The sequence below is a fragment of the Argopecten irradians genome, chromosome 5 (assembly GCF_041381155.1).
Source record: "Argopecten irradians isolate NY chromosome 5, Ai_NY, whole genome shotgun sequence".
NCBI classification, from domain to species: Eukaryota; Metazoa; Mollusca; class Bivalvia; order Pectinida; family Pectinidae; genus Argopecten; species Argopecten irradians.
In genome coordinates, this window is record NC_091138.1 from 41012 (window position 1) to 53555 (window position 12544).

Below are 12544 nucleotides of genomic sequence, written 5' to 3' on the forward strand. Positions count from 1 at the left end.
AATCATAGTGATCAGTTTCTACAGCTGGTGACTTCCCGCCAAGTATACTGTAACCATGTGATCAGTTTCTACAGTGGACTTCCCAGTATACTGTAACCATAGTGATCAGTTTCTACAGCTGGTGACTTCCCCACAAGTATACTGTAACCATAGTGATCAGTTTCTACAGCTGGTGACTTCCCGCCAAGTATACTGTAACCATAGTGATCAGTTTCTACAGCTGGTGACTTCCCGCCAAGTATACTGTAACCATAGTGATCAGTTTCTACAGCTGGTGACTTCCCGCCAAGTATACTGTAACCATAGTGATCAGTTTCTACAGCTGGTGACTTCCCGCCAAGTATACTGTAACCATAGTGATCAGTTTCTACAGCTGGTGACTTCCCGCCAAGCATACTGTAACCATAGTGATCAGTTTCTACAGCTGGTGACTTCCCGCCAAGTATACTGTAACCATAGTGATCAGTTTCTACAGCTGGTGACTTCCCGCCAAGTATACTGTAACCATAGTGATCAGTTTCTACAGCTGGTGACTTCCCGCCAAGTATACTGTAACCATAGTGATCAGTTTCTACAGCTGGTGACTTCCCGCCAAGTATACTGTAACCATAGTGATCAGTTTCTACAGCTGGTGACTTCCCGCCAAGTATACTGTAACCATAGTGATCAGTTTCTACAGCTGGTGACTTCCCGCCAAGTATACTGTAACCATAGTGATCAGTTTCTACAGCTGGTGACTTCCCGCCAAGTATACTGTAACCATAGTGATCAGTTTCTACAGCTGGTGACTTCCCGCCAAGTATACTGTAACCATAGTGATCAGTTTCTACAGCTGGTGACTTCCCGCCAAGTATACTGTAACCATAGTGATCAGTTTCTACAGCTGGTGACTTCCCGCCAAGTATACTGTAACCATAGTGATCAGTTTCTACAGCTGGTGACTTTCCGCCAAGTATACTGTAACCATGGTGATCAGTTTCTACAGCTGGTGACTTCCCGCCAAGTATACTGTAACCATGGTGATCAGTTTCTACAGCTGGTGACTTTCCGCCAAGTATACTGTAACCATGGTGATCAGTCTCTGCCGCTGGTGACTTCCCGCCAAGTATACTGTAACCATAGTGATCAGTTTCTACAGCTGGTGACTTTCCACCAAGTATACTGTAACCATAGTGATCAGTTTCTACAGCTGGTGACTTCCCGCCAAGTATACTGTAACCATAGTGATCAGTTTCTACAGCTGGTGACTTCCCGCCAAGTATACTGTAACCATAGTGATCAGTTTCTACAGCTGGTGACTTCCCGCCAAGTATACTGTAACCATAGTGATCAGTTTCTACAGCTGGTGACTTCCCGCCAAGTATACTGTAACCATATGTGATCAGTTTCTACAGCTGGTGACTTCCCGCCAAGTATACTGTAACCATAGTGATCAGTTTCTACAGCTGGTGACTTCCCGCCAAGTATACTGTAACCATAGTGATCAGTTTCTACAGCTGGTGACTTCCCGCCAAGTATACTGTAACCATAGTGATCAGTTTCTACAGCTGGTGACTTCCCGCCAAGTATACTGTAACCATAGTGATCAGTTTCTACAGCTGGTGACTTCCCGCCAAGTATACTGTAACCATAGTGATCAGTTTCTACAGCTGGTAACTTTCCGCCAAGTATACTGTAACCATGGTGATCAGTTTCTACAGCTGGTGACTTCCCGCCAAGTATACTGTAACCATAGTGATCAGTTTCTACAGCTGGTGACTTTCCGCCAAGTATACTGTAACCATAGTGATCAGTTTCTACAGCTGGTGACTTCCCGCCAAGTATACTGTTACCATGGTGATCAGCCTCTACAGCTGGTTGCTGCCCGTCAAGTATACTGTAACCATAGTGATCAGTCTCTACAGCTGGTGACTTCCCGCCAAGTATACTGTAACCATAGTGATCAGTTTCTACAGCTGGTGACTTCCCGCCAAGTATACTGTAACCATAGTGATCAGTTTCTACAGCTGGTGACTTCCCGCCAAGTATACTGTAACCATGGTGATCAGTTTCTACAGCTGGTGACTTCCCGCCAAGTATACTGTAACCATAGTGATCAGTTTCTACAGCTGGTGACTTTCCGCCAAGTATACTGTAACCATAGTGATCAGTTTCTACAGCTGGTGACTTTCCGCCAAGTATACTGTAACCATGGTGATCAGTTTCTACAGCTGGTGACTTCCCGCCAAGTATACTGTAACCATAGTGATCAGTTTCTACAGCTGGTGACTTCCCGCCAAGTATACTGTAACCATAGTGATCAGTTTCTACAGCTGGTGACTTCCCGCCAAGTATACTGTAACCATAGTGATCAGTTTCTACAGCTGGTGACTTCCCGCCAAGTATACTGTAACCATAGTGATCAGTTTCTACAGCTGGTGACTTCCCGCCAAGTATACTGTAACCATAGTGATCAGTTTCTACAGCTGGTGACTTCCCGCCAAGTATACTGTAACCATAGTGATCAGTTTCTACAGCTGGTGACTTCCCGCCAAGTATACTGTAACCATGGTGATCAGTTTCTACAGCTGGTGACTTCCCGCCAAGTAAATTGTAACCATAGTGATCAGTCTCTACAGCTGGTAACTTCCCGCCAAGTATACTGTAACCATGGTGATCAGTTTCTACAGCTGGTGACTTCTCGCCAAGTATACTGTAACCATAGTGATCAGTTTCTACAGCTGGTGACTTCCCGCCAAGTATACTGTAACCATGGTGATCAGTTTCTACAGCTGGTGACTTCCCGCCAAGTATACTGTTAACCATAGTGATCAGTTTCTACAGCTGGTGACTTCCCGCCAAGTATACTGTAACCATAGTGATCAGTTTCTACAGCTGGTGACTTCCCGCCAAGTATACTGTAACCATAGTGATCAGTTTCTACAGCTGGTGACTTCCCGCCAAGTATACTGTAACCATAGTGATCAGTTTCTACAGCTGGTGACTTCCCGCCAAGTATACTGTAACCATAGTGATCAGTTTCTCAGCTGGTGACTTCCCGCCAAGTATACTGTAACCATAGTGATCAGTTTCTACAGCTGGTGACTTCCCGCCAAGTATACTGTAACCATAGTGATCAGTTTCTACAGCTGGTGACTTCCCGCCAAGTATACTGTAACCATAGTGATCAGTTTCTACAGCTGGTGACTTCCCGCCAAGTATACTGTAACCATAGTGATCAGTTTCTACAGCTGGTGACTTCCCGCCAAGTATACTGTAACCATAGTGATCAGTTTCTACAGCTGGTGACTTCCCGCCAAGTATACTGTAACCATGGTGATCAGTTTCTACAGCTGGTGACTTCCGCCAAGTATACTGTAACCATAGTGATCAGTTTCTACAGCTGGTGACTTCCCGCCAAGTATACTGTAACCATAGTGATCAGTTTCTACAGCTGGTGACTTTCCGCCAAGTATACTGTAACCATAGTGATCAGTTTCTACAGCTGGTGACTTTCCGCCAAGTATACTGTAACCATAGTGATCAGTTTCTACAGCTGGTGACTTCCCGCCAAGTATACTGTAACCATAGTGATCAGTTTCTACAGCTGGTGACTTCCCGCCAAGTATACTGTAACCATAGTGATCAGTCTCTACAGCTGGTGACTTTCCGCCAAGTATACTGTAACCATAGTGATCAGTTTCTACAGCTGGTGACTTCCCGCCAAGTATACTGTAACCATAGTGATCAGTTTCTACAGCTGGTGACTTCCCGCCAAGTATACTGTAACCATAGTGATCAGTTTCTACAGCTGGTGACTTTCCGCCAAGTATACTGTAACCATAGTGATCAGTTTCTACAGCTGGTGACTTCCCGCCAAGTATACTGTAACCATAGTGATCAGTTTCTACAGCTGGTGACTTCCCGCCAAGTATACTGTAACCATAGTGATCAGTTTCTACAGCTGGTGACTTCCCGCCAAGTATACTGAAACCATAGTGATCAGTTTCTACAGCTGGTGACTTCCCGCCAAGTATACTGTAACCATGGTGATCAGTTTCTACAGCTGGTGACTTCCCGCCAAGTATACTGTAACCATAGTGATCAGTTTCTACAGCTGGTGACTTCCCGCCAAGTATACTGTAACCATAGTGATCAGTTTCTACAGCTGGTGACTTCCCGCCAAGTATACTGTAACCATAGTGATCAGTTTCTACAGCTGGTGACTTCCCGCCAAGTATACTGTAACCATAGTGATCAGTTTCTACAGCTGGTGACTTCCCGCCAAGTATACTGTAACCATAGTGATCAGTCTCTACAGCTGGTGACTTCCCGCCAAGTATACTGTAACCATAGTGATCAGTTTCTACAGCTGGTGACTTCCCGCCAAGTATACTGTAACCATAGTGATCAGTTTCTACAGCTGGTGACTTCCCGCCAAGTATACTGTAACCATAGTGATCAGTTTCTACAGCTGGTGACTTTCCGCCAAGTATACTGTAACCATAGTGATCAGTTTCTACAGCTGGTGACTTCCCGCCAAGTATACTGTAACCATAGTGATCAGTCTCTGCCGCTGGTGACTTCCCGCCAAGTATACTGTAACCATAGTGATCAGTTTCTACAGCTGGTGACTTCCCGCCAAGTATACTGTAACCATAGTGATCAGTTTCTACAGCTGGTGACTTCCCGCCAAGTATACTGTAACCATAGTGATCAGTTTCTACAGCTGGTGACTTTCCGCCAAGTATACTGTAACCATAGTGATCAGTTTCTACAGCTGGTGACTTCCCGCCAAGTATACTGTAACCATAGTGATCAGTTTCTACAGCTGGTGACTTCCCGCCAAGTATACTGTAACCATAACCAGTCAGTCGTTGACTTCCCGCCAAGCATACTGTAACCATAGTGATCAGTTTTACAGCTTGTGACTTCCCGCCAAGTATACTGTAACCATAGTGATCAGTTTCTACAGCTGGTGACTTCCCGCCAAGTATACTGTAACCATAGTGATCAGTTTCTACAGCTGGTGACTTCCCGCCAAGTATACTGTAACCATAGTGATCAGTTTCTACAGCTGGTGACTTCCCGCCAAGTATACTGTAACCATAGTGATCAGTTTCTACAGCTGGTGACTTCCCGCCAAGTATACTGTAACCATAGTGATCAGTTTCTACAGCTGGTGACTTCCCGCCAAGTATACTGTAACCATGGTGATCAGTTTCTACAGCTGGTGACTTCCCGCCAAGTATACTGTAACCATAGTGATCAGTTTCTACAGCTGGTGACTTCCCGCCAAGTATACTGTAACCATAGTGATCAGTTTCTACAGCTGGTGACTTTCCGCCAAGTATACTGTAACCATAGTGATCAGTTTCTGCAGCTGGTAACTTCCCGCCAAGTATACTGTAACCATAGTGATCAGTTTCTGCAGCTGGTGACTTCCCGCCAAGTATACTGTAACCATAGTGATCAGTTTCTACAGCTGGTGACTTCCCGCCAAGTATACTGTAACCATAGTGATCAGTTTCTACAGCTGGTGACTTCCCGCCAAGTATACTGTAACCATAGTGATCAGTTTCTACAGCTGGTGACTTCCCGCCAAGTATACTGTAACCATAGTGATCAGTTTCTACAGCTGGTGACTTCCCGCCAAGTATACTGTAACCATAGTGATCAGTTTCTACAGCTGGTGACTTTCCGCCAAGTATACTGTAACCATAGTGATCAGTTTCTACAGCTGGTGACTTCCCGCCAAGTATACTGTAACCATAGTGATCAGTTTCTACAGCTGGTGACTTTCCGCCAAGTATACTGTAACCATAGTGATCAGTTTCTACAGCTGGTGACTTCCCGCCAAGTATACTGTAACCATGGTGATCAGTTTCTACAGCTGGTGACTTCCCGCCAAGTATACTGTAACCATAGTGATCAGTTTCTACAGCTGGTGACTTTCCGCCAAGTATACTGTAACCATGGTGATCAGTTTCTACAGCTGGTGACTTCCCGCCAAGTATACTGTAACCATAGTGATCAGTTTCTACAGCTGGTGACTTCCCGCCAAGTATACTGTAACCATAGTGATCAGTTTCTACAGCTGGTGACTTCTCGGCAAGTATACTGTAACCATGGTGATCAGTTTCTACAGCTGGTGACTTCCCGCCAAGTATACTGTAACCATAGTGATCAGTTTCTACAGCTGGTGACTTCCCGCCAAGTATACTGTAACCATAGTGATCAGTTTCTACAGCTGGTGACTTTCCGCCAAGTATACTTTAACCATGGTGATCAGTCTCTACAGCTGGTGACTACTCGCCAAGTATACTGTAACCATAGTGATCAGTTTCTACAGCTGGTGACTTCCCGCCAAGTATACTGTAACCATAGTGATCAGTTTCTACAGCTGGTAACTTCCCGCCAAGTATACTGTAACCATAGTGATCAGTTTCTACAGCTGGTGACTTCCCGCCAAGTATACTGTAACCATAGTGATCATCAGTTTCTACAGCTGGTGACTTCCAGCCAAGTATACTGTAACCATAGTGATCAGTTTCTACAGCTGGTGACTTTCCGCCAAGTATACTGTAACCATGGTGATCAGTCTCTACAGCTGGTGACTACTCGCCAAGTATACTGTAACCATGGTGATCAGTCTCTACAGCTGGTGACTTCCCGCCAAGTATACTGTAACCATAGTGATCAGTTTCTACAGCTGGTGACTTCCCGCCAAGTATACTGTAACCATAGTGATCAGTCTCTACAGCTGGTGACTTCCCGCCAAGTATACTGTAACCATAGTGATCAGTTTCTACAGCTGGTGACTTCCCGCCAAGTATACTGTAACCATAGTGATCAGTTTCTACAGCTGGTGACTTCCCGCCAAGTATACTGTAACCATGGTGATCAGTCTCTACAGCTGGTGACTTCCCGCCAAGTATACTGTAACCATAGTGATCAGTTTCTACAGCTGGTGACTTCCCGCCAAGTATACTGTAACCATGGTGATCAGTTTCTACAGCTGGTGACTTCCCGCCAAGTATACTGTAACCATAGTGATCAGTTTCTACAGCTGGTGACTTCCCGCCAAGTATACTGTAACCATAGTGATCAGTTTCTACAGCTGGTGACTTTCCGCCAAGTATACTGTAACCATAGTGATCAGTTTCTACAGCTGGTGACTTCCCGCCAAGTATACTGTAACCATAGTGATCAGTTTCTACAGCTGGTGACTTTCCGCCAAGTATACTGTAACCATAGTGATCAGTTTCTACAGCTGGTGACTTTCCGCCAAGTATACTGTAACCATGGTGATCAGTTTCTACAGCTGGTGACTTCCCGCCAAGTATACTGTAACCATAGTGATCAGTTTCTACAGCTGGTGACTTCCCGCCAAGTATATTGTAACCATAGTGATCAGTCTCTACAGCTGGTGACTTCCCGCCAAGTATACTGTAACCATGGTGATCAGTTTCTACAGCTGGTGACTTCCCGCCAAGTATACTGTAACCATAGTGATCAGTTTCTACAGCTGGTGACTTCCCGCCAAGTATACTGTAACCATAGTGATCAGTTTCTACAGCTGGTAACTTCCCGCCAAGTATACTGTAACCATGGTGATCAGTCTCTACAGCTTGTGACTACTCGCAAAGTATACTGTAACCATATTGATCAGTTTCTACTTTCTACAGCTGGTGACTTCCCGCCAAGTATACTGTAACCATAGTGATCAGTTTCTACAGCTGGTGACTTTCCGCCAAGTATACTGTAACCATGGTGATCAGTTTCTACAGCTGGTGACTTCCCGCCAAGTATACTGTAACCATAGTGATCAGTCTCTACAGCTGGTAACTTCCCGCCAAGTATACTGTAACCATAGTGATCAGTTTCTACAGCTGGTGACTTCCCGCCAAGTATACTGTAACCATAGTGATCAGTTTCTACAGCTGGTGACTTCCCGCCAAGTATACTGTAACCATAGTGATCAGTTTCTACAGCTGGTGACTTCCCGCCAAGTATACTGTAACCATAGTGATCAGTTTCTACAGCTGGTGACTTCCCGCCAAGTATACTGTAACCATAGTGATCAGTTTTCTACAGCTGATGACTTCCCGCCAAGTATACTGTAATCATAGTGATCAGTTTCTACAGCTGGTGACTTCCCGCCAAGTATACTGTAACCATAGTGATCAGTTTCTGCAGCTGGTGACTTCCCGCCAAGTATACTGTAACCATAGTGATCAGTTTCTACAGCTGGTGACTTTCCGCCAAGTATACTGTAACCATAGTGATCAGTTTCTACAGCTGGTGACTTCCCGCCAAGTATACTGTAACCATAGTGATCAGTTTCTACAGCTGGTAACTTCCCGCCAAGTATACTGTAACCATAGTGATCAGTTTCTACAGCTGGTGACTTCCCGCCAAGTATACTGTAACCATAGTGATCAGTTTCTACAGCTGGTGACTTCCCGCCAAGTATACTGTAACCATAGTGATCAGTTTCTACAGCTGGTGACTTCCCGCCAAGTATACTGTAACCATAGTGATCAGTTTCTACAGCTGGTGACTTCCCGCCAAGTATACTGTAACCATAGTGATCAGTTTCTACAGCTGGTGACTTCCCGCCAAGTATACTGTAACCATAGTGATCAGTTTCTACAGCTGGTGACTTCCCGCCAAGTATACTGTAACCATAGTGATCAGTTTCTACAGCTGGTGACTTCCCGCCAAGTATACTGTAACCATAGTGATCAGTTTCTACAGCTGGTGACTTCCCGCCAAGTATACTGTAACCATAGTGATCAGTTTCTACAGCTGGTGACTTCCCGCCAAGTATACTGTAACCATAGTGATCAGTTCTTTGACTTCCGCCAAGTATACTGTAACCATAGTGATCAGTTCTACAGCTGGTGACTTCCGCCAAGTATACTGTAACCATAGTGATCAGTTTCTACAGCTGGTGACTTCCCGCCAAGTATACTGTAACCATAGTGATCAGTTTCTACAGCTGGTGACTTCCCGCCAAGTATACTGTAACCATAGTGATCAGTTTCTACAGCTGGTGACTTCCCGCCAAGTATACTGTAACCATAGTGATCAGTTTCTACAGCTGGTGACTTCCCGCCAAGTATACTGTAACCATAGTGATCAGTTTCTACAGCTGGTGACTTCCTCAGTGCACTGTAACAATAGTGATCAGTTTCTACAGCTGGTGACTTCCCGCTAAGTATACTGTAACCATACAAAAAATTAGCGCTCTAGCTCACAACAAGATTTACCGAAAAAATAGCCCTAACACGGAACTTGATAAATCGTGTCAAATTTGGCGGGCAAAATCTCGGCCATTATGGGAGGTTCCCACTCTCATAAAAACGCCATATTGTCAGGCATTTTCCAGACTTTTTGCGATTGAAAAATCAAAGCGATATATAAAAACCACTTTGTACCGGAAGTGGCCAAAGTTGAACGCAAAAAATGTTCAAATCTTACCGTGTCAAACTTTTGGCGGGTAAAAACTTAGGTTAATTTACAGTTATGTGCATCTATAAAACCACCATTATGTAGTACATGCACGTGTGTACGGTTGTGCAAAAAATCGTATCAATATTTCAAAACAACATGGATAAATCGTCTGAAATTAGACGGTCAAAGTTGTGTTGTAAATTAAATCGTTTTAAACTTTCGCGGGCATTTACTTTGCCATTTTGAATACTTCGCACCTGAAAATCCGCCATTTTGTAGATCATATTACGGACAATAAATGTACAAAAAATCATAACCATAACTTTAAACCGCTTTGTACCGGAAGTCGGAAACCTTTTTAAGCGGCAAAACCGACTTATTAAGATTCTGTCATATTTGGCGGGAAAATACTCAGCCATTTTGAAAGATATGCCCCTGAAAATTGGCAGTGTTGTAGACTTTTATACCGACTACAAATATGCAAAACATCAGAGTGATATATCAAAACCCCTTTAAACAGGAAGCCGGCAAAGTGATGTGCAGAGACGCGTCTCATACGTGACGAACTTTACGGAGCCATATTTTGGCCATTTTTAAAGTTATGCAACCCGGACTTTGTGGAATTGTCATCATTTTTTACCATCTATCGTTGTACAAAAAATTAGCGCTCTAGCTCACAAAAGCATTTTTCACAAAAATCTTTGTCGGTCAAAATATCGGCCATTTTTGAAATTTTCGCAAAATGTGACTAGGATTCGTGGTGCAGCTTGCAATTGTCTATCTTTGTACAAAAAATTAGCGCTCTAGCTCACAACAAGATTTACCGAAAAAATAGCCCTAACACGGAACTTGATAAATCGTGTCAAATTTGGCGGGCAAAATCTCGGCCATTATGGGAGGTTCCCACTTCATAAAAACGCCATATTGTCAGGCATTTTCCAGACTTTTTGCGATTGAAAAATCAAAGCGATATATAAAAACCACTTTGTACCGGAAGTGGCCAAAGTTGAACGCAAAAAATGTTCAAATCTTACCGTGTCAAACTTTTGGCGGGTAAAAACTTAGGTTAATTTACAGTTATGTGCATCTATATAAGTGTTAAAATTAAGGATGATTATAAACACTATTTTATTGAATGTCGATGTGTAGATGCTTTGTGCATATATTTTCAGAAAAAATATCATTACAATGTACAATTAAGGAAAATGATGTTCATTGTTATAGGCTATAAGATTGCTGATCAGAATTACAGCGAATTTAATGTTCTTTTGTCCTTAATTGGCTATACAATATACAAACATTATCATATTTCTAACAGAAGAGTTGACAATTGTTCTATTGTTTCCCTATTCAAACTATATCTCGATAGAAAGTTACTGTTACAATGATACAGAGATATGAAATTATTAAAGAATATGTCAATGTACTTAAATGAAATACAAAATAATTAAGAAGATGATTAAAAGAACAAATGAATAAAACATTGTGCAATGATGATAAACCTTGGGGCTTGGAGTGCTGTGCGCTTAAAATGTAATTATAACAGTTCAATGTATAGATTTTAAATGTAAAAGATGGTGGTCGAGATAAGATCGTAGTTGTTGATAAGAGATAGTTGTAAAGGCGAGAAGGTGGTTGAGGTGAAACGGTAGATGAGACGAGATAGTGGTAAACGTGAGATATCGGTTGAGACGAGATTAGGGTAGAAGTGACAGGCTGTTGAGACGAGATGGTTCATGGTAGAAGTGAGATGGCGGTAGAAGTGAGATAGCGGTTGAGACGAGATGGTGGTAGAAGTGATATGGCGGTAGAAGTGAGATAGCGGTTGAGACGAGATGGTGGAGTGATATATGGCGGCTGAGACGGGATGACTAAAATGAAATGATGAGATGATGGTTGATACATATACGAGATGTTAGTTGGAATGAGAGGAGAGAGATATGTAGAGAGCATGCTGGGATGTATGTATCAGAATTGCACTGAAAATGAATGTGTAAAATCCAGGATTCCAACGGAAAATATGATACTTGTTTTATATACGCCTGAGACTATATGAATGAGATTAGATGCAGGTGTCATGAGCCAATATCTGAGCACAAAAAAAAATATTTATTATAACGTCATTGTACCAAAATTGAAAATTGATACCAATACACGACAATTTTTCTTATATGACATTTCTTGCTAAGTGTGTTTCAGTTTTTTTCTGCTTTGTTTTCAAAAAGAGCATACACACTTTATTTTGATGCTTTGTTTTTCTTATTACAGTGCCTATTTTTATTGTTAGAACGATTTATATCATGTCTCGAAATTTCTAGTTTTGTCACATGATGTGTACCCAAATTGATACCCAGCAAGAAAAACGTATAAAATTAAGAAAAATCAATTTATATAGATGTTTGTGATTTTACTTTATAAAGGGGACGTAGTTGCGTTTATTATAACGAATTATACTGAATGCAGTTAAACATTTTACTGTAACAATTTTACAAGTGTTTTCACAACAGTACCTGTGCTGCTTTGGTACCACGTAACACCACGTAATGACTTGTGTGATATTTCAATGATTTAAATTAAGATTTATATGGCATTTACCTCAGCTTATATAGTTCCAATGTGATGTATATGTCAAAAGACCACTATCAATTATTTTTAATCATTGTAAGAAATTTCAATGTGAAAAAACTACAAACATAATTATGAATAAATCAAGTTACAAAATACTTGCATCTAGTAACAGTTTTAGTCATAATTATGATGGAGAAATAACGCTATACAAAGAGCAATTTGAACGTGACTAAATAAAAAAAGTAATGTGTGGCAACTATATTTTATCTATTTCTGTTAAGTGTTTATATCTTAAATTTCATTATTAAAGAAAATATTTTCTTTGAGGAGGCCTTACGCTTTGACAAAAACCACTAGGGCCTATTATAGTACAAATAGTAATTGTTGCACGGCCACATTTCTAGAGATTAACACGTTGCAGGCAGAGTTATCAATTTCAAAGTTATCTTTCAGAGAAAATAACAGAAATAGTTTCATAAAACGAAGCGTAATTATCAATAAATGATGCATCTTTGGTATTACCACTGAGTAATGAAGT